This window comes from Bos indicus, chromosome 15, assembly GCF_029378745.1.
Source record: "Bos indicus isolate NIAB-ARS_2022 breed Sahiwal x Tharparkar chromosome 15, NIAB-ARS_B.indTharparkar_mat_pri_1.0, whole genome shotgun sequence".
Taxonomy (NCBI): domain Eukaryota; kingdom Metazoa; phylum Chordata; class Mammalia; order Artiodactyla; family Bovidae; genus Bos; species Bos indicus.
The window spans coordinates 82,805,805-82,828,551 of record NC_091774.1 but is presented as its reverse complement, the minus strand read 5'-3'; positions in this window follow the sequence as shown (position 1 = coordinate 82,828,551).

Below are 22,747 nucleotides of genomic sequence, written 5' to 3'. Positions count from 1 at the left end.
TCTTAAACAGATCAAGGCCTATGGACATGGAATTATGTTAACCTGTGCTATAATTTTAATCGTTTTCTTTTGCTTCTGTGTAGTCTGGAGAAGAACAGCAAGATGACAATAATGTCACCAACAACAATTAGCCTTTCTTACAATTACTTCACTTGCTGAAAAACAAAAAGGGGGAGATGTAGGAAGCAAGTACAAGACAGAAAAAGCAGACCCCAGAAAAGGCTTGTGAAAGCATTATCAACCTTGCTGACCAGACACCTCAAGACATAGGACCCTTGGATTAAGCCCAAAGGGAACAGAAAAACATCTTGAAAGCAGGATGTGTGCCTGGAGGTGGAAAGCCATCATCAGACTATTCCATGACCGGGCGTCTCTGAGTCAAATGTTTTTTGCATCTGGAACTTTGTTATTGAGACAGCAACTTAAATCATTAGTACAAGTAAATCTTTCTTAGTTCATCTTTATGTTACATTCCTATCCTATCTTAACAGCCTTGTGGCTCTATATGCTTCTGAGAGCACGTTCTCACTTGCACGGACTCCCCTGCCTGAAAACATGTAGTAAAGCTGACTTGATCAGTTTGGGCACCTTCACCTAGGAATGGTGTTGGTCTCCTGATCCTTGCTTTCAATTATTGTGTCTTTCTAATTCTTTCTCTGTATTACACTTTTGGGAAACCGTGGCTTGTTGAGCCAGCCTCGACATGCAGCCATGAAATTAAAAGACGCTTGCTCTTGGAAGAAAAGCTATGACCAACCAGGATATTACAAAGCAGAGACATTACTTTGCCAACAAAGGTCCGTCTAGTCCAGGTTATGTTTTTTCCAGTGGTCATGTATGGATGTGAGAGTTGGACTATAAAGAAAGCTGAGCGCCAAAGAATTGATGCTTTTGAACTGTGGTGTTGGAGAAGACTCTTGAGAGTCCCTTGGACTGCAAGGAGATCCAACCAGTCCATTCTGAAGGAGATCAGCCCTGGGATTTCTTTGGAAGGAATGATGCTAAAGCTGAAACTCCAGTACTTTGGCCACCTCATGCGAAGAGTTGACTCATTGGAAAAGACCCTGATGCTGGGAAAGATTGAGGGCAGGAGGAGAAGGGGACGACAAAGGATGAGATGGTTGGATGGCATTGCTGACTTGATGGACATGCATTTGAGAAAGCTCTGGGAGTTGGTGAAGGACAGGGAAGCCTGGCATGCTGCAATCCATGGGGTCGCAAAGAGTTGGACATGAAAAGGCAAAGGAAAAAATAATTGAAAGGAAGACAGCTTGGCAGAAGAAAAAAAAAAAAAGCCTGGCTTGTTTCCCCAGGTCCCCCTGCTTCTTAGGTGACATTTGTATTTTTACCTCCCAATGGACTTTTGCCCATTTGTAATGGCATCCCAATGGCATCCCAACATGGTTCCTGCCAATCCCAAAGCATGTTGGTTTCTTGAGCTACCTGCTGATGCTTTATTCTCTGTTTACTGGTCACTGGAATAGCAACTGAACCATATGTTTGGAATTGTTGGCCTGATGCCATTTAGGAGGTGGTCTTCCATTTCAACCTTACACTGACCCTCATCAAAAAACTAACAGAGCTGGCTGAATCAGGACCTCTAGGTCCATGGCAGAGCTGCAGCATTGCTTCTCCTCTTGAAGCTGTGCCCTTCGAGCTCAATGCAAACCCACCACAACCTGGCAGCTGTGATGGTCAGGGAGTGCTCGAGGAATCTGCTGAGCCACCGAGACTTCACTTTCAGCTTCTGCGGATAGGATGTTGTTGAAACTGTCTGACATCCCTGAAGACAGAGTGTTTACCTTTGATAGGACCACACACTGCATAGTCCCTTGGACTAAACACCTTGTTGGCCATATGCAGTAAGTCATCTGCATTTCATTATAAATGGAGCAAGAATACATCTAGCCAAGTCTTCCCTTGTAGCTCAGTTGGTTAAGAATCCGCCTACAATGCAGGAGACCCGGGTTTGATTCCTGGGTTGGGAAGATCCCCTAGAGAAGGAAATGGCAATCCACTCCAATATTCTTGCCTGGAGAATCCCATGGACTGTAGCCTGCCAGGCTCCTCTGTCCATAGGGGTCACAAGAATCGGAGACGATTTAGCGACTCCACCTCTTAATAAACCACCACCACCAAGTCACAGGTGGTTGGGTTATTTAATTGTTGTTAAACCTATAATGGGGCTTCCCTTGTAGCTCAGTTGGTAAAGAATCTGCCTGCAGTACACGAAACCTGGGTTCAATTCCTGGGTCGGGAACATCCCCTGGAGAAGGAAATGGCAACCCACTCCAGTATTCTTGCCTGGAGAATCTCACGGACAGAGGAGTCTGGCAGGCTACAGTCCTTGGGGTCGTCAGAATCGGAGACGACTTGGCAACTAAACCACCACCACCAAACCCATAATGAGGTAAAGACTGCTCACACCTTCAAAGATGTCTCTACTCCATGCATGACGTTCAGTCACTTCAGTCATGTCCAGCTTTTTGTGACCCTGTGGACTGTAGCCCGCCAAACTCCCCTGTCAATGGGGTTCCCAGGCAAGAATACTGGAATGGGTTGCCATTTCCTTCTCCAGGGGATCTCCCTGACCCAGGGATCGAACCTGTGTCTCTTATGTCTCCTGCACTGGCAGGCACAGTTCTTTACCACTAGCACCACCTGGGAAGCTCCACCCACATTCAATAGTCCTAACAGCATGGGCTGATTTCTGTATTTAGAGTTAAAAACAACATGTTCTAGGAGCCAAGAAGACACCTTTCCTCTACCTGAGGAGAATATGTGAGAGAAAGAGAGAAAGGGAGAAGTTAAGAAGGAGAGAGAGAGAAACGTTGATGTAGATTCAAACTTGATGGATGAGGGATGAACAGGGGTTTTATGGGGGACACCCTGAGGCTGGGAAAGATTGAAGGCAGGAGGAGAAAGGGACGACAGGGGATGAGGTGGTTGGATGGCATCACTGACTCAGTGGACATGAGTTTGGGTGGACTCCAGGAGTTGGTGATGGACAGGGAGGCCTGGCCTGCTGCGGTTCATGGGGTTGCAAAGAGTCTGACACGACTGAGCGACTGAACTGAACTGAACAGGGAAAACTGTCATCAGATGTACAAAGACAACACAGAATGAAGGGCTGGTGATCTGGCCTCTGGGGAAGAATTGGGATTGAAGGCCTGGACATCCTATTCCAGAGCTGGTCCTGGAGTATGCCAGAGCCCAGTGGGATGGTCTCCTCCTCCTCGCCCATAAGTTTACAGTGGGCCCACCACAGTTCAACTTAGAAGCTGTCCCCTCCCTTTTATTCTTAAAAAAATTTTTTTACTTTTAATTTTTTAATTGAAGCATAATTAATTCACATTTACGTGAATGTGGTGGTTTAGTCGCTAAGTCGTGTGCGACTCTTGTGAGTCCATGGACTGTAGCCTGCCGGGCTTCTCTGTCCATGGGATTCTTCAGGCGAGAATACTGGGATGGGTTGCCATGTCCTTCTCCAGGGGATCTTCCCAAATTATGTGACTATGTTGTGCTACTTTCAAGTGTAGAGCAAAATGGTTCAGTTATACATATATATATATATATATAATTTTTCAGATTCTTTCCCATCATAGGTTATTACAAGATACTGAGTCTAGTTCCCTGTGCTATACAGTAGGTCCTTGTGCTTTACCTATTTTATGTATAGTAGTAGTGTGTATATGTTAGTCCCAAACTTCTAGTTTATCCCCCACCACCCCCTTTGGTAGGGGTGTTCTGATGGCTCAGCAGGTAAAGAATCCACCAGCCATGCAGGAGACACCGGAGCCGAGGCTCCATCCCTGGATCGGAAGACCCCCTGGAAGAGGAAAGAGTCGGACATGACTGAGCATTTATGCATCCCCTTTGGTAACTGTGAGTTTGTTTTCTATGTCTGTGAATCTATTTCAATTTATTTTTTTACTTTAACATTTACAATTTATTTTTAACTGGAGGATAATTGCTTTACAATGCTGCTTTCTGCCCTACGTCAACATGAATCAGTCAGAGGTATACATATGTCCCCACTCTCTTGAACCTCCCTCCAACCCTGTCCCCTCTTGAACCTCCCTCCAAAGAGGAGGTGGGTGGGGGCTCTATATTTCTAGCAGCACCTTAGGGTCAGCCCTGAAGGCCTGGCAGCTAAACTGCCTACAGAGACCCCTGGTCCATCCTGTCCTAGGAAGACAATACACTTGGGGGGCGGCAAAGCCCTCCCTTGCAGGACACCAGATGCTCCAAGGAGGTTTCCAGCAAGCAGGGAGTTTTTCCTCACCAGGAAAAGAACTATGGAGGTGACACTGCCTGGAGCCATTGCCTGGAGCCAAGAGGCAGCGTGAGCTGGATGGTTTTATTCATGCATCCTCGCAGGCACAATGGGACTTGGAAACCATCCTCTGAGCTCCTGTCTCGGTTCTGGGGATGGCTCAGAACTGGGCTGGACCAGACTCAGGCCAAACTAAGAGGCCTGGATATCTCCCCGAAGCCCCTCACTTGCTGACTTGAGTTTCCAAAGAGGCTTATTTTATCAAGCGAATTGCAGGGTCCCAGGCCCCTGCAGGAATTGCAGGCTCTGGGGCCAGACATGGATGAACACTTCCGTCCAATCCATATTCCCAGAGGGGACTTTTCTGGGTCATATTTGATCTTCACAGTCACCCCTTGAGCTAGGTGTGACTTTTGCTCCCATTTCACAGATTAGGAAACAAGATACGTTGAGGCCACTGGACTAGTTGGGGCAGAGGCGGAGGTGTGTCGGGGCGGAGTTTAACCTTAGAGCTTCACAGTTTCTTCGGACCCTGAACGGAGACCTTAGGCAAGCTCCGGTTGCATTTTGGGGTGTGGGGGTGGGATGGAGGGCGGGTGTCTTGATTCCCTATATGTGAATTAAAACGATCTATTCATTTGTGATTCTCCAACCATTTGCTTCCAAACTCAATCACATGAGTAGCTTTTAATAAACCACAGATTCTGGGACTCAGTCTCAGCGTAAATTCACCAAGTGAGGCTCGGTAATCTGCATCATTTAACCAGTAGAGGCATCAACAGATCTGCCTGAGGAGCTCAGACCAGCACTTCGTGGGGATCCTGTAGTGATCTTGTTGAAACACATTTCTGAGCTCCTGTGAGCTCCTGAGGCCATAAGGCTGGAGTGTGGCAGGTGGGGTGACCTGCATTTCTCAAAAGGCGATGCCAATGCCCCTGGCGACCATCCGTTTTCACTGAACGAAAACTAAGGACTTCACAAACATTAACTGATTTCATCCCCATAACACCCCAGGGAGCAACTTCAGTCATCCCCATTTCAAAAGAAAACTACGGCCAGCGACATCAAGCAACTGGCCTGCAGGCACACAGCTACCAGCAGAGCCAGGCTGACTCCCTAAGCACGCAAGGCAGCTGGCACGTGACCTTGGCGCTCCGCCGCTGCGGTTCTAATCAGCTTCCCGGCCCACCCCAGCACCTCCCAGACTGCTTCCCTTCCGTCTCTCTTCCTGCTGCCCCAACCTGTCCCTCCGGGACCCTCCCGCACGGGGCCTGTGACCGAGGTCGGCGCGGGCAGCCCCTTCCCGGCCCCCACCCCTCCTGGCGCCGGCACTCGCGCAAGCTAAGCGAGTATTCGCGGCGGATAAAGCTGCTTCTCGGCGGATGGACACCCGCAGACTGTTCGCAGACGGAGATCAAGATCCGGGAGGACGGGGCGGGGCAAGGAGGCGGGGCAAGCGGAGCTGAGCGCGGACTGACAGTCACGACGGCCAATGGCAGCTCGGGGTGGCTCGCCAGGCTTCCGCGCTCTTCCCCACGACTTGGGTCAGTTCAGTCGCTCAGTCGTGTCCGACACTTTGCCACCTCACGGACTGCAGCACACCAGGCCTCCCTGTCCATCACCAACGCCTGGAGTTTCCTCAAACTCATGCCCATCCAGTCGGTGATGCCATCCAACCATCTCATCCTCTGACATCCCCTTCTCCTGCCTTCAATCTTTCCCAGCATCAGGGTCTTTTCCAAAGAGTCAGCTCTTCGCATCAGGTGGCCAAAGCATTGGAGTTTCAGCTTCAGCATCAGTCTTTCCAATGAATATTCAGCACTGATTTACTTTAGGATGGACTGGTTAGATCTCTTTGAAGTTTAAGGGACTCTCAAGAGTCTTCTCCAACACCGCAGTACAAAAGCACCAATTCTTTTGTGCTCAGCTTTCTTTATAGTCCAACTCTCACATCCATACATGACTCCTGGAAAAACCATAGCCTTGACTGGACGTACCTTTGTTGGCAGAATAATATCTCTGCTTTTCAATAAGCTGTTTAGGTTGGTCATAGCTTTTCTTCCAAGGAGCAAGCGTCTTTCAGTTACACGGCTGCAGTCACCATCTGCAGTGATTTTGGAGCCCCCCAAAATAAAGTCTTTCACTGTTTCCATTGTTTCCCCATCTATTTGCCATGAAGTGATGGGACCAGATGCCATGATCTTAGTTTTTTGAATGTTGAATTTTAAGCCAGCTTTTCCACTCTCCTCTTTCACTTGTATCAAGAGGCTCTTTAGTTCCTCTTTGCTTTCTGCCCTAAGGGTGGTGTCATCTGCGTGTCTGAGGTTATTGATATTTCTCCCTACAGTCTCCCACATCTTTAGGGTGCTGCAGTTGTGTCAGGGAACGGCGAGGTGGAGGTGACAGACGCTGTGTCGCGTCCTCCCCGAGAGTACCACTGTTAGCCCAAGGTTGCACTAGCTCATGTTGGCTCAGCTTCCCCCCCCCCCCCCCCCCCCCGCCCCCTCAACTTACCTTCCGCTCAGTTAACTAAGGCTCAGTTCACCTGTCTCTGTCAAACTTGTGTTTTCATCACTCTGGGTCCTTGTCTATTTGGTAAAAGCAACATGGGAGCAAAGCCTGCAAGCCACCTCTCATTGTCTTAGCAGCTGTTTCCCAGAACTGACAGCGTGGAGCGGGCTGCTTGGCGGTGAGGTTGAAGAGAGGAGAGTGAGATGAAAGATAGGAACTGTCCTCTCAGTGCCAGACTCTGTGTTTTGGCCTTTTCTACAGGGTTGTCTCAATTCATCATCTTTCACTTTCACCCATTTCCTATTTCACAGATTAGGGAACAAAGTGAATAAATTGCCCGAGGGCGACCCTTGGATGATTTTAATTCCTGTCAGATGCCAACACCCAAAGTCTTTTATGGTGCCAAGGCTGCCTTTGCAGCATTTCAATGCATGCAGTTCCAGTAAATCATCTCTTCTCATACTGTTTCATCCTTCCAACCATTTGTTCATCTGTTCATTTATTAGGGACCCATCCTCAAGGCTTCGCTGATGGCTCAGTTGGAAAAGAATCTGCCTGCAACACAGGAGACCCTGGCTCGATTCCTGGGCCCAGAAGATCTGCTGGAGAAGCACTTCAATATTGTTTGGCTTCCCTTGTGGCTCAGCTGGTAAAGAATCCGCCTGCAAATGTGGGAGACCTGTCGATCCCTGGGTTGGAAAAAATCCCCTGGAGAACAGAAAGGCTACCCACGCCAGTATTCTGGCCTGGAGAATTCCATGTATTGTATAGTCCATGGGATCGCAAAGAGTCGGACATGACTGAGCGAATTTCACTTAGTCTTCAAGGCTTAGGCCTAGTTGATATTAAAAAAAAAAAAAGGAGCTTTAAAGTAGAGGCTATAAAAATATATACACAGAGATTACAAAAAAAAACTATACATGAAATGTTGATATCTAGTATATTCCAGAGTGGTGGAGTCTGAAGACAGAGACATAGATAAAATCTATCCTTTGCCTTTCGGGTGGCTTTAAGGAGTGTAGTAATCGCTATAATTTTTATTTCCTACCCCTGTGATTTTTAACTGAGCATCCACCCCATATGTATTATTTATATTATATATGTATATATATCTTCTATAATTAATATACTAAATGTTAGTTCAATTTCTTTCTTTTATTTTTTTTGGATAAAAACATACATGGAGGTTGACTTATTATTATTATTTTTTTTACTCCAGTGGACATGTTGGGTACTTCCTGGAGAGCTTCCATGATCTGGAATCCACCCCCGCCCCACCCCACCCCCGCCCCCGCCACGTACATGCATGCCTGACTCTCTCCTGTCTTTCTTTGGAGCTGTGTCAAATGCCAGGTTTTCAAAGACGTCTGACCACCCCTATAAAATATTCTTCTCTCCACCTCTGTCATCTTCTGTCCTGTTATGCCAATGTTTAATATACTGCACTTCACTGTATAGTATGATTTTTTTTTATTATTTAGTTTAGTTATTGTTTCCTTGCATCAGAATGTAAGCTTTAAGAGGAGCAGGGAGGAGTCTTGAACACTGGGAACTTCGAGAAGAAAGCAACAGAGCCAGAGGGTTGGGGGTCCAGTGCCCCCTAAAGCCCCCTTGCACAGGGGTGGATGTGAAGGGAATATGGGTAACATTAATCCATGCCTCCCCTGAGTCCTGCATTCTTACAGTCCTCAGGGCCAGGATCACCCAGGCTTTCTCTCTCCCCACATTGTCTATACTCTCCCCTTCTCTCTGATTTTTAGAGGGATTGCACCTTAAGTGAAGGCTTGACACACAAAGAAAGACGCAGCTGTTTGTTTCTCTCAGCTTCTTCTCATTTAAGACATGCGAAGACGTTGGTGATTGCACCAGTTGTTCTGAGTTAGGAGCCAAAAGACCGTTACTGGATTTGCCTCTGAAGAAAAGAGTAAACGGGATGGTTGAATACCTTGTTCCCCCACTATCCAACGTCCCTCCCGAACACAGGCGCCAAGGACACCTACGAGTTGATCTTGGATGGAGCTTCTTAACCAAACTGTGTCCTGAACTGAGAAATGATTAATCTGGCCTGGTTGCCAGCTTCTGTGTTATATAAGCAGAATGTACTGAGGAACTACACAGAGCATAGAGACTACTTATTATGGTTTATGATCAGCGAGCCTCAGGTGCACCAAAGTTTGAGAATCAGTCACACACTCTCCAAGACCTAGGGCAAACAGCAGGCTATGAAGTGGAGTGTGAAGACGTGTGTGAGCTTCCCTGTACCGACATGGTGCACACTCATGCCAGCCTTGCCTCCAGCCATGTCTTTGCCGTCTTCGCCATTTCATCAACTTGAAGTTGGGTTAAGCTCTAGCTTAACCTTTGACTGCTAATCCCTATTTTAGTCACTCTCTCTCCCTTCCAACCCCTTTACTAGTCATCCACTTCTTAATAGCAATATGACCTAAACAGGTTACCTTCTTTCTTTGAGCCTCAATTTCCTCCTCATAAAAAGGAAAAAAAAAATTGGTCAGTCTAAAACATGAGGTCACAGGGTGTCAGTCCCCCACGGGTCAAAGAAAGATATTGTGGATTTGGAAGACTTCAGAAATTATATCACTAGTTATATCATATATCACTCATATGTAGAAAATAGTAGAGTGAGAATTCTAACCAAATATCAAATAAATAGGAACAGAAACCTCAGATTGCAACAGAAAAAAAAAAAAGAGCAAATAGTGGTGAACAAAAAAATTTGTAGCGCATTTTATCTATGTATGTTGTTGTTGTTTAGTAGCTCAGTCATATCCAACTCTTTTGTGACTCCCTGGATTGTAGCCCACTAGGCTCCTTTGTCCATGAGATTTCCCAGGCAAGAATACTGAAGTGGGGTGCCGTTTCATTCTCCCAGGGGAACTTCCCTACCCAGGGATCAAACCCATGTCTCCAGCATTAGCAGGCGGATTCCATACCCCGAGCCTCCAGGGAAGCCCTTTATCTATGTTGTTGTTCAGTCACGCAGTCATGGCTGACTCTGTGCAGCCCCACGGACTGCAGCACTGCAGGAGTTCCTGTCCTTCACCATCTCCCGGAGCGTGCTCAAACTCATGTCCTTTCAGTTGGTGACACCATCCAACCATTGCGTCCTCTGTTGTCCCCTTCTCCTCATCCTTCAATCTTTCCCAGCATCAAGGTCTTTTCCAATTAGTTGGGTCTTTGCATCAGGTGGCCAAAGTACTGGAGCTTCAGCTTCAGTATCAGTCCTTCCAATGAATGGTGTTCAGCTTTCTTTATGGTCCAACTCTTACATTCATACATGACTACTGGAAAAACCATAGCTTTGACTAGATGGCTCTTTGTTGGCAAAGTAATAGCTCTGTTTTTTTAGTACGCTGTCTAGGTTGGTCATAGCTTTTCTTCCAAGGAGCAAGCGTCTTTTAATTTCACGGCTGCAGTCACCATCTGCAGTGATTTTGGAGACAAGGAAAATAAAGTCTGTCACTGTTTCCACTGTTTCCCCATCTATTTGCCATGAAGTGATGGGACCAGATGCCATGATCTTAGTTTTTTGAATGTTGAGTTTTAAGCCAGCTTTAACTCTCCTGTTTCACTTTCATCAAGAGGCTCTTTAGTTCCTCTTCACTTTCTGCCATAAGGGTGGTGTCATCTGCATATCTGAGGTTATTGATATTTCTCCCGGCAATCTTGATTCAGGCTTTTGCTTCATCCGGCCCAGTGTTTCTCATGATGTACTAAGCATATAAGTTAAATAAGCAGGGTGATAATATACAGCCTTGATATACTCCTTTCCCGATTTGGAACCAGTCCGTTGTTCCATGTCCAGTTCCAACTGTTGCTTCTTGAGCTGCATACAGATTTCTCAGGCGGCAGGCAAGGTGGCCTGCATTCCCATCTCTTTCAGAATTTTCCACAGTTTGTTGTGATCCACACAGTCAAAGGCTTTGGCATAGTCAATAAAGCAGAAGTAGATGTTTTTCTGGAATTCTTTTGTTTTTTCTATGATCCAGCAGATGTTGGCAATTTGATCTCTGGTTCCTCTGCCTTTTCTAAAACCAGCTTGAACATCTGGAAGTTCTCAGTTCACGTACTGTTGAAGACTCGCTATATATATAGAAATTACCTATATAGTTAAATTTAAATGAACAGTGGTAGACTCTCTGGGAATGGGTAATAGAACTTTTAATGAAGGAGTCTTTCAATGGAAGTGACTGACTGCAAGGGAAATTTCATGATATCTGGAGCTGAAACAGCCAGGGTATGGCTCAAGGGGACCACAGATAGAACTGTAGAGGCATTTTGTCTTACCATCACACTCTTCTGGGTAGGAGGAGGGACAAGAATAGGAGAATGAATCTTTGGGGAGATGTTATCTTTCGGGATGCAAGTGAGAGCAGAGTGAGAATACTGGTACTTTGTTTACGTATAATAGTAGAGACATTTGTGTTCAACTGTGAGCACTCCTGATTGAATAAACACTAATAAGAGGATGTGAATAGGTAAATTCATAAAGTTCCTTAGTGGAGGTAGTATTTGTTACTTTCCTATATATTGATAATAAACCATGAGAAAGACAAAACAATTAAATAATCCCATTTAAAATCAGATCAAAAATAATAAAATACCTAATAATAAACTTAATTAAGGAAAGGAAAGACTTATATTCTGAAAACTTTAAAACATTGATGAAGGAAATTGAAGATGATATGAATACATGGAAAGTTATTTTGTGTTCTTGGAAGAATTAATATTGTTAAAATGGCCACACTACTCAAAGCAATCTACAAATTTAAAATTTAATCCCTATGAAAATACCCATAACATTTTCCACAAAACTGGAATAAATAACCCTAAAATTTATATGGAACTACAAAAGACCCTGAATTGCCAAAACAATCTTGAGAAAAAAGAACAAAACTGGAAATATCAAGTACTCTGACTTCAGACTATACTACAGAGCTACAGTAGTCAAAACAGTATGGTACTGGCACAAAAATAGACACAGATTAATGAAATAGAGAGCTCAGAAAAAAACCTACACACTTACGATAAATTAATCTAAGACAAAGGCCAGAATACTGGAATGGGTAGCCTTTCCCTTCTCCAGGGGATCTTCCCAACCCAGGGATCAAACCCAGGTCTCCCTCATTGCAGGCGGATTCTTTACCAGCTGAGCCACAGCAGAAGCCCAAGAATACTAGAGTGGGTAGCCCATCCCTTCTCCAGACACAGAGTATAATTATCAAAAGAGAAAAAAGTATATACAGGGGAAATAAATTCATTTTCAAGACACTACTTTTTCTGGGATAATCAATGACTATACAAGCATGATAACTCCTTTTCAATGTATTTCATGGCTGATGAGCAGTTCAGTGTTCATATGTAAGAAGACTGGCTGATCTGGCAGGAAATGAAATCTTACCTTAGATATATTTGTCATGAATAATTTTTAGACATTCAGTGACTATGCCAAAAAGGGATTTGCAAAACCTCTGTGATGCATGATTTGGGACACACAAAGCTAAATATTTAGAGTAAGTTTAGATGAGATCAGGAGATAAAGAGGCTAGCAGAGGTGTGTGTGTTCAGGTAGGGGCAGGTGGGTAGCTGTTAGGATGCTAGTGAGGTGTTACGATCTCCAGGTCCTGGAGTAGCCTGTGGGAAGCCAAACTGTTTGAAACGGTTGGTACTGGTACTTCTTTGGTGGTCCAGTGGTTAAGAATCTGCCTGCCAATGCAGGGGACATGGGTTTGACCCCTGGTCTGGGAAGATCCCACATGCCCTGGAGCAGCTCAGCCCGTGTGCCACAACTACTGAGCCCACACTCTAGAAACCTCAAGCTGCAACTGCTGAGCCTGCACGTCAGAACTGCTGAAGTCCATGCTCCCTCCAGCCTGTGGTCCGCAACAGCAGAAGCCACTGCAATGAGAACCCACACATCACAATGGAGGGTGGTCCCCACCATCCGCAACTGGAGGAAGCCCACACACAGCAACAAAGACCCAGCTCCACCGAAACAAACAGACACTTTTTAAAAAAATTAAAAGGTTAATGCCTTTACCTGTTTTAAGTATTTTTATTATTAATGCTGGACATCATTCTTAAATTTTTAAACACATCCCACAGAGGCTACTCGTCTCATGGAGAAAAGATAAGCCTTGGTTGCCAAGAACTTATGTCAGACTGCCCCTATTTTTACTCTGTGAAAACAGGTGCTTCTTCAGGAGAGGGAGGGAGGTGGGAAGGTCCCTGGTAACCTGTCCCCACTCCCCTTTCAAAAGACTCTAAATGGGCGAATCAGAGGTAGTCCACTGTCTTCTCCCCATAGTCCCAAGCTGAAACCCTCCCTGAAGGTAAAAGAAAAGATTGTTCACTAGTTATTGGGAAGATTCATATGTAAAGCCCAAGACTCAGGTACTATTTCAGGTACTATTTCAAATCCACAGTAAGGTAGGATTGGCCCAGGTTCATCTAACTGTAAGGGCAGTGGTATAAGGTAAATACAAAGGAGCTGGTATGATGTGGAGGGTGGGACCAGCCTGGGAGAAGGAGTGCAGAGAAAGAAGGCCAGGGGGAGAGGGGATCGAGGTGGTGAACTGAACACGTGTCCGTCTTCTTCACACCAATAATTACATAAGATAATGGGAAAAATAAAAAGAGACACAATAATCTGTCCCAGAAACATACCACCATTAAGCCTGAAAGTTTGAGCAGATGGTTGAGCAGAGAGGAAACCCCAGACTGGAGCAGACTGCTGTGGAGATAGGAGCTGTGAAAGCAAAACAAGCTCACGTTTGGCATGACAGAAGTAAGCAGTTGGGTGGGAGATGGCCTAGGATGTCTAGTAAGCTGCTGTCTTTCCTCCATCCTCACATCCCGATTTCTCCTAAGCAGCATTTATCTGTAGGTGAAAGGAACGGCTGTCAGCACTGGACTAGAGATACAGATCTTGCTCAATAGACAGTTGATGATCACAAGCAGGGACCAGAACTACGACTTAGAAACAAGTGCCCAGTGCTCTACATGTGGATATGCATCCTTGGAGGCCACTCTACATGTGGATACGCATCCTTGGAGGTCGCTCTACACGTGGATACACATCCTTGGAGGCCAGCTATGATGGACAAACACATGAACAGTTCTCAAACACATAAGTAGAAAACCAGAAATCACGAAAAATTTAAATTATAATGGTGTGATATAAATCCAACTTAAACAAAATTTACTCCATCTGCTGCTTTCTGCGGAAAGGGTCCTGAATTCTCCCCCTTCGATTGTGGACTTACCAATCACTCTTTGCACGTCTGTATATTCCATAGCTGTCTTGTGTTGTTAGGAAGATTTCATAACCCATCTGTGGGGAGGACTCTGTGCTTATCAAATGTTCAAGTTCTGTTTTCTCCTTCAGATACTGATGTTATTAGCTTGCTTTCAGTTTAACATTTGTTGAGTGTATCTGTTTTCCATCCTTTTAACCCTCACATGCTCTTTGGTGCAGATGTGTGGATTGAATGTTTTTGTGCCTTCCCTTCCCTCATTTATGGGCTGAAACCCTAACCTCCAGTGTGATGATTTTTGGATGTTTAGTGGAGGTCATGAGGGTGGAGTCCCCATGATGGGATTGGTGTCCTTCTCAGCAGAAAAAGAGAGGTCAGAGCCCTCTCTCCGTCTGCCTCTTTCTCTTCCACGTGAGGACATAGTGAGATGGCATTCAGCAGAAGCCAAGAGAAAAGGCTCAGCATGAATCTACCTTGCTGGTACCTTGACCTTGGGCTTTTCAGACTCAAGAACAGTGAGAAATAAATTTCTATTGTTTAGGCTACCCAGCCTATGGGATTCTGCAGCCCGAGCAGACTATGTGCTTCTTGGACTTTGTTTTTAACTCAATGTATAAGAGACCTGCATTTTTAGTAGGGAAATTAATTCATCTCTTTTAACTGTGGTTATTGATAATTATGGGCTTCCCTGGTGGCTCAAACAGTAAAGAATCTCCCTGCAATGCAAGAGAGCCAGGTTCGATCCCTGGGTCAGGAAGATCCCCTGGAGAAGGGAATGGCTACCCACTCCAGTATTCTTGCTTGGAGAATTCCATGGTCAGAGGAGCCTGGTGGGCTACAGTCCACAGGGCCACAAAGAGCTGGACCCAACTGAGCAACTAAGACACACTAAAATACATGCATTGATAATTACATGCTTAGTTTTGCCACATTAGAAAAAACTCCATTTCCCACTTTTTTGATGTTGTTTAATTCCAACCAGTCCGTTCTGAAGGAGATCAGCCCTGGGATTTCTTTGGAAGGAATGATGCTAAAGCTGAAACTCCAGTACTTTGGCCACCTCATGTGAAGAGTTGACTCATTGGAAAAGACTCTGATGCTGGGAGGGATTGGGGGCAGGAGGAGAAGGGGACGACAGAGGATGAGATGGTTGGATGGCATCACTGACTAGATGGATGCGAGTCTCAGTGAACTCCGGGAGTTGGTGATGGACAGGGAGGCCTGGCATGCTGCGATTCATGGGGTCGCAAAGAGTCGGACACGACTGAGCGACTGATCTGATCTGATTTCAGGCACATGATCGGTTTTGGAATCACTGTCTTAATTGGAGCCCTTGAGCCTAAACCCTTGAATAAATATTATTCTCTGGATATAAGACCTGCCTGAGGCATCATTTTGAAACAGACAAATCTATTTGCTTTCTCTTCTTTCACCTTCCATGTTTTCTGAATACTGATTGCCAGAATATAGTTGTTTTCGTATAGCACTAACTTCTTGGTTTCATGTATTCATTTTTTTATCTGAGACTTCTATACCCTTCGAAATCCAAAGCGACCTCTTTCCTTTCTTTCTCAGTGGATGCTTTCATCCAGTCAGTGTAACATTCAGCCAGGTCTTAGGAGTTTAATCACCTGAGTGGGCTGATTTATACTATGCCATGAGTGACAAATCTACCATAGCCTTCTAGGAGACTTGAAGTTTTTACAAAAAGCTTATTAACTGATATGATTCTTTAATTGCTGTAACCTCATCCTTTAAGCTCATACCAAACGTAAACAGTAATTCTGTAGAGGTTTACTATTTTTTATAGAGAGATGTGCTAAGTCGTTTTAGACGTGTCCAACTCCTTGAGACCCTATGGACCATATCCCACCAGGCTCCTCTGTCCATGGGATTGTCCAGGCAAGAATACTGGAGTGGGTTGCTATGCCCTCCTCCAGGGGATCTTCCCTACTCACATGTCTCTCATCTCTTGCACTGGCAGGCTGGCTTTTTACCACTAGTGCCACCTGGGAAGCCTTTCATAGAGAGATGGAAATTGGCTAATTACCCAAAGCCAATTCAGTTAAGATTTCTTTTTTAAGCAGTAGTTGCAATGTCCACAATGACCCAAGTTGCAGCGTCAGGAAAAAAGCCAAAAGAGGCCATTGCTATGTCTGTGCTGTTCCTGAAGTGCATATTATTTTTTGTAGATCAGGAATTCTGATTGGATAATACAAGTTTTTAGTTAGAAATGGCTCGTGCCTGGAATGAGTTCTCTCCTTCATCTAGGATTTCCCATCACTTTTTTTTTTTTTTTTTAAATCTGGCTCATTCATACTCAACCTTCAGTCCTCACTGTAGTTGTTACTTCTTTCCAGAATCCTCTGGATATCAAGGAGGATTACTCCTGGCACAAGCACATTGGGCTGAACAACAACCAGATTTACAGGAGATGTGTTGCTCAGCACCACACTTCACAGATGACTAATGAAGCGTAGAAGAAGGAGTCACAGCAACCATCCCTGCTGTGAAGAGGTCCAGAGTCCCCGAGGCTCCACTCTCTGGTTTCCATTTCCCATGTGGCCATGATGACAGTTATTAACAACTGCACGAACGGGTCACGTGAGCCTCGGGAAGCCATCTGTTTGGGACTTCACCTCTTCTCCTTAAACTTTGTCTTTTGTATTGAGGTATAGCCAATTAAGGTCACGTGAGCCTCGGGAAGCCATCTGTTTGGGACTTCACCTCCTCTTCTTAAACTTTGTCTTTTGTATTGAGGTATAGCCAATTAAAAAACACTGCTGTGATAGTTTCAGGTAAACTTGGAAGGGACTCAGCCACACATGCACATGGATCCATTCGCCCCCAAGCTCCCCTCCCATCCAGCCTGCCACATACATTGAATGGAGTTCCATGTGCCATCCAGTAGGTCCTTGTCGGTTATCCATTATGAATATAGCAGTGTGTACACGTCCATCCCGAACTCCCTAACTATCCTTTATGACACCCCTTGTATGCGGAATCTAAAAAGAAATGATACAAATGGACTGAATTACAACACAGAAACAAAAAGACTCATGGCCTTAGAGAATGACCTTATGGTTGCAGGGGGTTGGGGCGGGGGAGTACGGTGAGGGGGGAAGAGATTTCACTTTTCATACACTGCTAGTCAAAATGATGACACTGACTTCCAATTCTTTGGTGTAGCTCTGCCCCATAAAGTCATAAACAGCAGATGTGTTTACACTAAACAATCCATACAGACCAGGTATAGTTGACTGACGATTGAGTAAAGTCCCTTGTTTGTCTTCCAGACAATGATTCTATCAATTGAGTCCGATAAGGAGTTCTGATTCTCAGAAGTAAATATGGCCTATGCTTCCCAGTCACATGTGCATCTGCGTGTGCCTAGTCCCTCAGTCGTGTCCAGCTCTCTGTGACCCCAGGGACTGTAGCCCGATGGGCTCCTCTGTCCATGAGATTGTCCAGGCAAGAAGACTGGAGTGGGTTGCCCTTCCTCCACCAGGGGATCTTCTTGCCGCAGGGATGGAAGCTGCATCTCCTTCGTGTGTCCCGCATTGGCAGGTAGATTCTGTACCGCTGATCCACCTGGGACGCCCTCCGAGGCACATACCTACCGGCACCTCCTTCCTTCCCAACAGCTCACAATACATTTTGAAAGACTTTTTCACTGTTTCCCAAAGTAGGGTCTGGCTGCTCACTGCTCAAAAGCCAATAAAGAAGCCAAGTTGTGGGAAAGGAAAGCTTGCTCTACTTTGGATGCTGGCAACTGGGGTCGGGGTGGGGGAAGGTGGGGGTGGACTTCTGTCCAAATGCTGGTTCCACCCCAGGGGCAGTCAACGGGCAGGAGCGTTTATAGATGGAGGGGGGCTACATGAGAAGCAGCGCAGCCAGCCCTGACAGTCACCTTGAGGTTGGTCATCGGGGGTCTGCCCAGGGTCACCTCAGCTGTTTTAAGTACAGTTAATGTTCAGTTCCAGGGCCAGTATATTCCCATTTCTTTGAGGCCAACTCTTAGAACTGTGGCAGCTTATTTCATGGCCACGTCCTGCTCAGCATGTGGGTGACTCCTTCCACCTGGCAGGGGTTTTAGTATCTGCAAGACAGCTCCCAGGATATGGCTCAGAATATCATCTCTAGCCCTTGAGAAGGAACTAAAGGTCCTTGATGTTGCTTTCTAACTAAACTCTGATTAGTTTGTTCTGCTTACTCTTTTTTGGCTACTGTGTTTTCTCCCTTCTAGGATTAAACTTACTCTTTGGCTAAAGACTTTCCGCAGACAAAAGGCAGGCAGAGGGCTTGGTAGTACAAGCCGTAGAGTCCTGCTCTGTGTCATCACCACCACCATGCCTGCCGGGCTTTGCGCTCCACAGGACAGTGGCTGTATCTTTTAACATTACATCTCCATGTTAGCAGGGTTCATGGCATATCCTGACTGCCTGATAAGCCTTCGTGAGGGAAAGAAAGCTGTTGTGTGGTGTGTGCTTCAATATTAAGAAAGGACTTTCCAAGATGGCCAAACAGCCTCATCGTCTGAACAAATGGAAATAATTTCTGTGGGTAGCAGGTCCATTGACACCATTCACAAGAGGCCACGAAGGAACCAGATATATAATAGATCTTTGGGATTTTTCATTCTGTTTCAGCACAGAAGGGTAAAGCAGAATATTCTGTTGATGCACATATTCCATGTAACACACCACCAGGTGTCTCAGGATGTCCTTGCTTTGGTTTGCATCCAGGGGCTTGGCCGTTTTGCCAGTGGGTCTGCAGGGCCTGGCAGACAGTTCACGGGCAAGTCTGTGACGGGTAGGGGGCAGTGAAGCCGCCTCTAGCCCTGACCTGGTTTCCAGCCGTCACTCGCCAGCCTAGGACAAGAAGCACCTAGCTGGTCAGACTTCCAGTTCACACCCTCACTGCAGAAACGAGACAGGGAAGGAAGACCTGAATCCTGCTCCTGTAATTCCCAGACACTGTCCAGACACTAGAGCTCGCCAGCACCCACTTTTCTGATTAAATTCCTACCTTTGCAGACTACTGACAACCTTCATTCATCCCAATGAATGCATTTGTCTTCTCCTCACTCCCAGACTAATTTATGAGAATTGCAGAAGGTGTAAGGATGAACAATATTAAAGAAAAGCCACAGGATCGGTGAGCACATGTTTTTGAACTTCCCAAATTCTTCATCTAGGTGACCTATCTCATGCCAGCTTCCAGGTGAGGAACTAAGCTTCAGAATATCTTTATTGTGATAATCTGGAACTGAACTTGCAATAATGCCTGTATTTACAAAATCCAAGAGACCTTGGCAAAAAAAAAAAAAAACACACACACACACAATTAACAAACAGGATCTTAAAGGATCTTGTGACACATTTTGAAAATTAAGAACACAAATAAAAATTAAAAACTAATAATAGTCAGAAATGGAGAGGGAAAAATAATTCCATTGACTGTAATGACAAATAGCATAAAATATCTAAGGATAAATTTAATGGAAAATCATTTGGCTAACCCAAGAAAAACATCAAAATTTTACCAAATGGTATGAAAAAGGAACTGAGAAAATTGATATATATACCATGTTTCTAGAAGAAAATATTTAGTATCATAAAAATATTAATATTTCCATAATTGATTTCGATTAAAAGTGAATCCAATTCTAATCATTATTGCAATTGGTAGCTGGTATAATTGGTGGGAAGCTAGAAAAATTAGTGCAAGTCCTATAGCTCTTAAGTCCATAAAAGACAAAAATTAAAAAAAAAGAATAGTGGACAGATATTTACTTTATGAGATATTAAAACTTACTGTAAAGGCACTGAAATAGCTTAAGAAAAGACTAGAAACAAATTCATAAATGGATTAAAAAATATACAAGTGTGTTATACAGCAAAAGAAATATTTAAGTTTCAGTAGAATTATTTATTTAATAAATAGTATACACAATTAGCTAGCCATATGGAAGAAAGACATAAAATAAATTCAGTCAATGCTATTAAAAATATATTCCTAATGAAACAAAGATTAAAATGTAAAAAGTAAAAATTTATCTGTTGTAAGAAAAAATAGGAAAATATTTGTATAATGTTGGAGTAATAAAAATATTCCTAATTAAAAATAAACCAAGTCATAGTGAGAAAGATATTTGAGGACTGAAAATTATAAGTTTCTGCATGCCAAAGACTGCACTGTTCAAATAAGAAATAATTATAAATTGGGGGAAAAATTTGTAGCATACTTGCAAATGTTGGTACATTTAATATTCAAAATTCTTTTACAGAATTTTGAAAGAGTGAAAGTGAAAGCCACTCAGTTGTGTCTGACTGTGACCCCATGGACTATACAGTCTATGGAATTCTCCAGGCCAGAATACTGGAGTGGGTAGCCTTTCCCTTCTCCAGGGGATCTTCCCAACCCAGGGATTGAACCCAGGTCTCCCACACTGCAGACAGATTCTTTATCAACTGAGCCACATAAGAAAGACAAAATAGCCTAGTATTAAAAGGGTCAAAAGATAGAAGCAGAAACTTCAGGAGTAAAGCCCAAATGACCAATAAACATATGAAAATATGTCCAATTTCACTAGTCAGGAAAATGGAAATTAAATCTATAATAAGATGCCATTCATCATCCATGAATTTGGTATAAATTTAAGATGGATATCATCTAGTACTGGTGAGAATGTAGGGAAATATTTCTTCCATTTATTGCTGATGGAAATAAAGTTGCAGTCATATTTTGGGAAAGAAATCTGGTGGTACTTTGTGGAATATAAAATGCACAGGTACTTTGATTTGACAATACAACTTTTTGGAGTTAATTCCATAGAGAAAAAAACCTTCCAGGATGTAAACAAATGTGTACAAGGATGTTTAATGAAGCTCTGTTTACAGTGGCAAAGAACAGCAGAACGGTCAATTAAACTGTCCCAAGCATTCACTTGAATGTTACTCAGTTACTCAAAAGAATGAGTTAGTGCTGTATGGACTGACCCTAAGGGATGTCCATGCTAAGTCAAAGGCAAATAAAAATTATGAAAGAAGACATACCCCTCTATGCCTTGGATTAACAAGGATACTATAGTTATCTCAACAGCAGGGGCAAGGAGAGGAGAGGAAGGAAGGTGAGAGATTATCAACTTTTAAAAAAAAACATTGGGTCATTCTACTTGTATAATCAGTATATACTATCTTTGTGATTAAAACTTGGCAAAGAAAACCATTTAAACCTTGTTTAGATGAATTTTCCTGCATCTCACCCCTGAAGGTTCTTATTCATTACATCTGGGGAAGACTTTAAACCTGTAGTTTAAATTATCTTTCCACTGGACTTGGGTGCAGGATGAACCCTCTATTGTTCAATTGAAAGAACTAAAGTTCAGTTGAAAGACTGTGCCTTCCCAAGATCAGCTGGTAAGTGGTCAAGTTAAACATAAGGACTAGTCCAGTATTAGCTCTGCTCTTCCTAGATACTGTCCTAAAGTTGTGAGGAAGTTAACAGACTTTTTGGTTCTTTAAATTAAAAAAAAAAAATTTTTTTTTTTTACATTTTGTATTGGAAAATATGTTACATCAAAGTAGAAAAATATAACAACTCCTCAATGTACCCATGACTCAGCTTCAATGATTATCAAACACGACCAATCTTGTTTCCTCTGTATCATCACATTTTTACTAATGGACTGTTTCATCTTTAAATACTTCAGTTTGTAACAGAATGTTGACATTCTTTTGGATAACATCCCTAATGTTTGTGGGACACCTAAATTTGGGTAGAGTCTGAGTAAAGTTTCTATATATAAATTTGAATTTTTGTAACACCACAGAGTAATGTGGAATTTGGTCACACAAACAAAGGAAGATGATCGAACTTCAGAATACAATTTGGGATCAAGACTTAGGGTAAGAGGTGATAATAGCAGGGTAGCTCAAGTGATTTCTATGTGCCCTGTACTTTGAAGAAAAAAATCCAAAGACTGTATAAAAGTTGATTTGGTTTTAAAAAATTGGTTGAAAGACTCTAATGAAAAGCCCACCACTGCCTCAAAGTTGACGTGGTCAACAGAGCCATGCCCTTGAAGGAGGACCACACCCGTGACAGGACTGATGAGCTGTCTTCAGACCACGCTGACGGAAATGAAGTCCCCAGCAGGAGGGTGGGATAGAAGAACTCACAGGTATCCTCATGATAACGATCGGTCTGTCCACTAACTGGGCGCCTGCTGTGCTTAGCACTTACACGGTACGGACCTTAGCACTCACAACAGTTTTAAGAGGGAGGCGTTAATACATTTCACAGATGAAGAGGCCAAGGTGCCGAAAGATAAAGTAACATGTCCAAAGCTAACCAGCTATAAAGTGGCAGACTTGGAATCTATGCCCATTCCGTCTAGCTCTCAGAGGTCCGCCCCTGGCCCCTGTCGGCCACTGCCTCTCCAAGTGATTGGCAAGGCCTCCCCACCGGGCCCAGTTGCCCCCCTCCCCCCAACAAGAAACGGCAGTTTTAGGTGCATCTCCCCCTCTGCCCTCTTTAAAAAAATTATCAGAGTGGAGTCGCTTTCCAGTGTTGTGTTAGTTGCGACTGGACTGCAAAGTGAACGCTCTAGTGCCTACATGTATCCCTCCTTTACCGCATTTCCTTTCCATTTAGGCCACCGCAGAGCACTGGGTAAAGTTCC